Consider the following 7,500-nt stretch of genomic DNA (forward strand, 5'->3'; position numbering starts at 1 on the left):
CTAGAGATGCCCGCTAGGACTTTTTGAATAGCTTTTCTAAATAGGTCTTCTGCCTAGGTCTCCCGTCTAGGTCTTTTGCCTAGGGATGCCCTCTAGGACTTTTTGAATAGCTTTTCTACCTAGATCTTCTGCCTAGGTCTCACATCTATGTCTTTTCCCTAGGGTGGCCCTTTAGGACTTTTTGAATAGGTTTTGTAACTAGATCATCTGTCTAGGTCTCCCGTCTAGGTCTTTTGCCTAGGGATGCCCTCTAGGACTTTTTGAATAGCTTTTCTACCTAGGTCCTCTGTCTAGATCTCCCATCTAGGTCTTTTGCCTAGGGCTGCCTTTTAGACTTTTGCCGCATTTTTTTTTTTCATGTCTTCTTCCTAGTTCCTTTTAAATATTTTCCTCAGGTTCTCCTCTTAGGATTTTTGCTTAGACATCCCGTCTAGGTCCTTTACTTAGATCCTCTACCTAGGTTCTCTGACTAGGTTCTCCTTCTAGTTCTTTTCCTTTGGTTAGGTTTCTTGAATAGTTCGTTTACATAGCTTTTTCCCTCCAGGTCCTTTGCCAAGGGTTTTCTTCCCCGTCTGTTTTCTAATTTTTACGATTAGATCTTCCATCGAGGTGTTCAATCAATACGTCCTCTTTCGCCTATTTCCCCAGTGTCACTCCAGTTGACTTTCGTTGAGGTCTCGTTTCCGGATCCTCCGCTTACGTCTTCGGGATCTTCTCTCGATATCCTCCGGTGAGGCAGACGTGACTTCGTGAGAATCTTCCGCCTGACCACCGGGCTGCGCTTCATGGATGACCATTGACTCGAGGTTTCCGTCTTGCCCGTCCTAGTTAATGGACTCTTCCTCTTCCATTTCCTCTTTCTCTTCCTTCTCCTCCTCTTCCTTCTTTTCCTCCTCCTCCTCTTCCTTGTTAATTAAAGGAAAACCACACATGAAGATTAATCTGACCTTAAAAAGAATAATGAATCATCTATCCCATCCAGAGGTGAAGCCCCGAGGGTCTGGCACTCGGTCTACGGAACGAAACTAAGACTAATTTCCTCCTCATTTTCTTATATAGAAAGAGGGCTTGAAGCCAACAATTGCGTTAGGGTGTATTAGATGGTCATATCCAGTAGAATATTGCTTCAAAGTTTATTTCCAACTTTGACTATCATTACTTCCCAAATTATGTCTTTTGGATTGAAATCGCCCTTGATTACTATGTTTTTACCCTCTTTCAGTAACTCATTTAGCACATTCATGGTTTCTTCCAGTAATTTAGAATGTTCGCTGTCCGACCATGCCTGGGCTTTTGGTGGTACATGCACTACTACAAATTTTCTGTTTTTTGTCTTTTTGTTTGTGATTTCCTACAATTAAAGTCAAGATTATAGACCTGTAGTTATCTGGTTTCTTTTTGTCACCTTTTTTGAATATGGAAGTAACTTTAGCTAGCTTCCCTTCTCTTGGGACATATCCGGATATGTTGGATTACTTGAAAATATTTTCTAATGGTACAATATTCTCATTTTCCATTTACTTTAAGATTATTGGATGCCAACCGTCAGGCACACACACACACACACACACACACACACACACACACACATACACACACACACACACACACACACACTTCAACGAACGGACGGCTTAGAAGACGTTCTGAAGAGAATTGAAGTTTTGTGGATCCCAAAGCAAAGAGAAGTGCCTATTGTATTTACAGGGTGGGGGGAAATTGCTCGTGGAGTAGTAGGAGAGTAGGGAAAGAGGAAAAGGGGAGGGATTACTGAGGGAAATGGAAGGAAATGAGGAAGGAGTAGACTTGGCCCAGGCAGACAGGCGAAAGGTAAACAAAAGGCTCCCCGATCAGCTAAGCGACGATGAAATATCCAATAAAAATGTAAAGATTAGAAGTATAGATAAGAGCAATACAGTAGAAAGTGATGAGAATATTTTCCAGGGATTTAAAGAGGGTGGGGGGGACACAAACCCCCCCCCCCCCCCGACTGACAAGACTAGAAGAGAAGGTCGATAAGATGATCGAGGACTTGGAGCGTAGGTTCGGTCATGTTAACAACATTCTACAAAGGGTTGAAAAATTGGAAGAACTAGAGAAGGCGAACAAAAACTTAACTGATGAAATAGAAAACCTGAAAAGACAGTTAAAAGAAGTAAAGGTGGAGAATGAGGAATTGAAGAGGAATAGTAAAGAAAAGTCGATAAAAGAAAACAGTAAAGTTGCATTTACTGATATAATTAAACAGCAAATGAGAGAACAAACTGAAGACTCAGTTATTAAAGTGATGAGACAGAAGGAGAATATAGTAAGAGACTTAGCAGACAAAAAGAAAAGTATAATCATATTAGGAATGGAAGAGAAACATAACCCAGATAGAACCTCAATAACCAATGAGGAAAATGAAAAAGTAAGCAGTTTACTAAAATTAGTTCAGGAAGATGAACCAGAAATTATGAAGGAAATTGAGGAAAAATTCAGGCTCGGAAAGTATAGTACAGATAAGACCAGACCAATTAAGATTAAATTCAGGTCACAAACGACGGCAGAGAATATCTTATCCAAAACAGGGAAACTAGCAACAAGTGAACAATATAAAAAGGTATGGATAAAAAGGGAAATGAATAAAGAGGAAAGAGAGGAAGAAAAGCAGAAAAGACTTGAAGCTAAGAAAAAAAACGAGAGCAGAACGGAGTCAGAGAAAGAGAGATTCTATTGGAGAGTAGTGAATATGAAACTAAGGCAGTTCGACATACAAGAGAAAAACAAAAGGGAAACAGAAAACACAATGGAAGTGACAGAAAACTAAGAGTGTCTTACACAAATATAGATGGATTAATAACAGGATTGAATGAGCTCAATGATTATTTGAAAGAAAAAGAACCAGACATAATGGGAATTGTAGAAACAAAATTAAAAGGCCCACTACCACCCAACAGTGTAGGACATGATGCATATAATTATTGGATTAAAAACAGAGAGAAAAAGCAAGGGGGTGGAGTTATGTTCCTGACTAAGAAGGATATAAACGTGAAGGGTGTCATATATGGAAAGAATACAGTAGAGATGATTATGATAGAAGTGGAAGACAGAGATAAGAAGAGCAGAAAATTTGTGATAAATTATGTGCCTCCGAAAACAGCCTCATGGGAGGAGAGTGAACATAAAAGTATGTTAGAGGACACAAAGATAACATTAAATAAAATAATGGAAGATGGAGGAAGAATAGTTATAATGGGCGACTTTAACTGCAAAGAAATCTGCTGGGAAGAAATGACAGTAAAGGGTGGAGACGGCTCATGGGGAAACGCTCTACTTGAGATGATTACTGACCATACAATGACACAATGGATACAGGAGAACACCAGGTATAGAAATGAAGAAGAACCATCGAGACTAGACTTAATAATTACATCTGAACCTAGAATAGTGGACAAGATTGAATATAAAACACCAATAGGTAAAAGTGACCACATATTGATTGAACTGGAACTTAATGAAGAAATATATATGAAAAGAAATGAGCAATATAGAAAAGGAAGAATGATGTATGAAAAAACAAACTTTGATAAAATAAGAGAATTCTTTCAACAAGAAAACTGGGAAGAAATATACAAAGAAGAAACATCAGTGGAAGAGAAATGGAATATTTTGACAAAGATTTACAAAAAATGAGTGGAAAAGTATGTCCCAAGACAAAAACAAGAAAAAGAATATGTAAAATGCTGGTACAACAAAAGTTGTAGGGAGTTAAAAGACAAAAGAGACAAAGCCTGGACCAGATGGAAAAAAGACAGAAGACCTGAAAAATGGGAAAATATATACCGGTTATAGAAATGAATATGTACAAACGTGCAGAGAGGAAAAGAGAAAATATGAAAAAGATGTCATAAAAAAGTGTAAAGATCAACCAAAACTATTCTACAGATTTGTAAACAATAAACTGAAAAACAAACAAGACTTGGAGAAATTAAGACAAGAGGGAGTTGAATACACTGAGGAAATGGAAATGGCGGAAATTATGAACAAACATTTTAAATCAGTGTTTACAAGGGAGAACATACAACCTGAAGAGATTGAATGGAAAGAGAAAGTCCCCCCTATGGAAGAAATAGAAGTAACAAAGAATGAAATATTGACACACTTGAGTAATCTTGATGTCAGAAAATCGCATGGACCAGATGATATAGCAAACTGGATTCTGAAAGAATGCAGGAATGAACTGGCAGACAAAAGAAGGAAAAGTTCCAGAAGATTGGAAAAAAGCAAATATAGTACCTATATACAAAGGAGGAAATAAAGAAGAACCTACAAACTATAGATCAGTCTCTCTAACAAGTACAATAGCAAAAATTTGTGAAAGAATTATCAAAAGTAGATGGGTAAAATATTTAGAAAAAAACAAAGCGTTAATTCCAAGGCAATTTGGATTCAGACAAGGACGATCATGCGTCACCAATTTAATATGTTTCTATTCAAGGCTAATAGATATAATACAAGAAAGAGATGGATGGGCGGACTGTGCATTTCTAGACCTAAAGAAAGCTTTTGACAAAGTACCACATAAGAAGTTGCTTAAGAAATTAGAAACTGAAGGAGGAATACAGGGAAAACTACTAAATTGGATGGAAGACTTTTTGCAAGAAAGAAAAATGAGAGTAGTGATAAGAAACCAGCACTCAAAATGGGATGAAGTAATAAGCGGTGTTCCGCAGGGAACAGTTCTGACCCCAATAATGTTTGCTATATATATTAATGATATGGATGAAGGAATTGAAAGCTATATGAGCTTCTTTGCAGATGATGCAAAACTACTGAAAAGAGTGAAAACTGAAGAAGATTGTGAATCACTACAGAGAGATCTAAATATAGTACAGGAATGGAGTAGGAAGTGGGAGATGGAGTTCAATACAAAAAAGTGTAGTATAATGGAATTTGGAAAAAGCAAAAACAGAATAACAGGAACATATAAATTGGGAGAAGAAGGAATAAAAAAAGTAGAAAATGAGAAGGACCTGGGAGTCATTGTTATGAATAATATGTCACCTGAGAAACATATAAATAAGATTTTTGGAGAAACCTATAATTCAATAAGAACAATCAAAGTTGCATTTACATACCTGGATGAAGAAATGGTGAAGAAAATCCTAATCACACTGATAAGACCAAGATTGGAATATGCAGCAACGATATGGTCACCAAGTACAAAAAAAATGTATAAGAAAACTTGAAAGAATACAAAGAGCAATTACAAAACTGGCACCAACACTCTCAAAACTATCATATGAAGAGAGACTAGAAAAACTTGAACTACAGACACTAGAAAAACTTCTGGATGGAAAAGTGTTGCAAGTGGAGTTCCTCAGGGTTCCGTTCTTGGGCCACTTCTATTCATAGTATATATAAATGATATAGACCATGGACTAAAATCTACTGTTTCCAAATTTGCTGATGATACAAAACTGTGCGGAGTGGCAAATGATCACTCAAACCAATTAGATATTCAAGAAGATTTAGATCAATTACAGCAATGGTCTGAAAAGTGGCTAATGAAATTTAACACAAGTAAATGCAAGGTAATGCACATAGGTAAAAATAACAGTAAGTACGATTACAAGTTATTTGGAAATTCGTTAACAAAAGTGGATAGTGAAAAAGATCTCGGCGTAATTATCAGTAACGACCTCAAATCATCCAAGCAGTGTATTTCAGCCTCTGAGAAAGCAAATAAGATTCTAGGACTGATTGCGCGATCTTTTGATTTCAAAAGTCCATCACTCATTAACAAGCTATATAAATCGTTAGTTCGTCCACATTTGGAATATGCTGTTTCCGTATGGTCACTGAATCTCATTAAAGACATTGACAGACTGGAAAAAGTACAACAGCGAGCCACAAAACTGATTCCAAATATAAAAAATAAATCATACGAAAATCGACTTAAGCACATGAATCTGTTTTCCCTAAAAAAGCGTAGACTCAGAGGCGACTTGATACAGGCCTTTAAGATTTTAAAGGGAATTGACAACATCAAAAGTGACAAAATTTTCACATTGAATGAGAATCAGACAAGAAACAATGGTCTCAAACTGTCCGGAAATAGATTCAATTTGGAAGTAGGTAGAAACAACTTTGCCAACCGTGTAGTTAATGAATGGAATAAACTTCCTGCACAGGTAGTGAAATGTAGTTCAGTTCAAAGCTTTAAGAATCATTTAGATAAATACCTAAGTAAGATGCTGTAATGATTCTAATTTATGTTATATTATTTGTTTTTGTTTTGTTATAATTTGTCTGTCTGATTTTCATTTATTATTAGTTATATGTCAATTTATTATCATTTACTATTTACCTGTTTGTTTGTTATTCAACTATACCTATGCATTTATTTATGTATTTTATTTTTTATTTACATTATTATAGTTTTAATTTATTATTAATATGATTTTTTTTTTTTTGGCATCCGACCTAGATATGGATCAAAATGTCTCCTGTCGGCATGCTCCGCCTTTGTAATCCTTTGTAATCCTTTGTAGAGCAAAGAAGAGAGAGAGGAGATTTGATAGCTATTTACAGATTCATGAAAGGCATAGAAATTACTGATAGAGAGAATCTGATAAAATGGGATGACAGAAATACAAGAGGACACGGAAAGAAAATAAAAAAAGACAGCTATAGAAGAGACTTGAAAAAGAACAGCTTTCCTCACAGAGTAATAAACAGTTGGAACAAGTTAGATGAGAAAGTGGTGTGTGCAAAAACAATACATGAATTTAAAAATAGTTTAGATAAAATGAGATATGAAGACGGGATCCTACGAGCATAGCTCCCCTTCCCGTAAAATACAACTAGGTAAATACAACTAGGTAAATACACACACACACACACACACACACACGCAGGCACACACACACAGACACACACACACACACACACACACAAACACGCACACACACACACACACACACACACACACACACACACACACATACACACACACGCACACACACACGCACATGCACACGCACACACACACGCACACACACACACACACACGCGCACACACACACAGACACGCACATGCACACGCACACACACACGCACACACACACACACACACACACACACACACACACACACACACACACACACACACACACACACACACACACACACACACACACACACACACACACACACACACACACACACAGACGCTTGGTTTCCCCGGTTCAGATCATTCTTTAAATTTGTCTTTTTATTTATTTATCTATTTGTTTTATTTATTTATTTATTCGTTTTTATTTATTTGTTCATCTGTTTGTTTATTTTTATCTATTTATTCATAATTTTTCCATTATTTACTTATTATCAATTTGTTTTTTATTTTTTATTTTTCGTGGGAGGTGAGCCAGCTGTTGTTTGCTGACAGAGGAGGAGGGACTGAGGAAGTTGGTGACAGAGTTTGGGAGAGTATGTGATAGAAGAAAGCTAAAGATA

The sequence above is a fragment of the Oratosquilla oratoria genome, chromosome 13 (assembly GCF_046742065.1).
Source record: "Oratosquilla oratoria isolate Oo_2021 chromosome 13, ASM4674206v1, whole genome shotgun sequence".
Lineage (NCBI taxonomy): Eukaryota > Metazoa > Arthropoda > Malacostraca > Stomatopoda > Squillidae > Oratosquilla > Oratosquilla oratoria.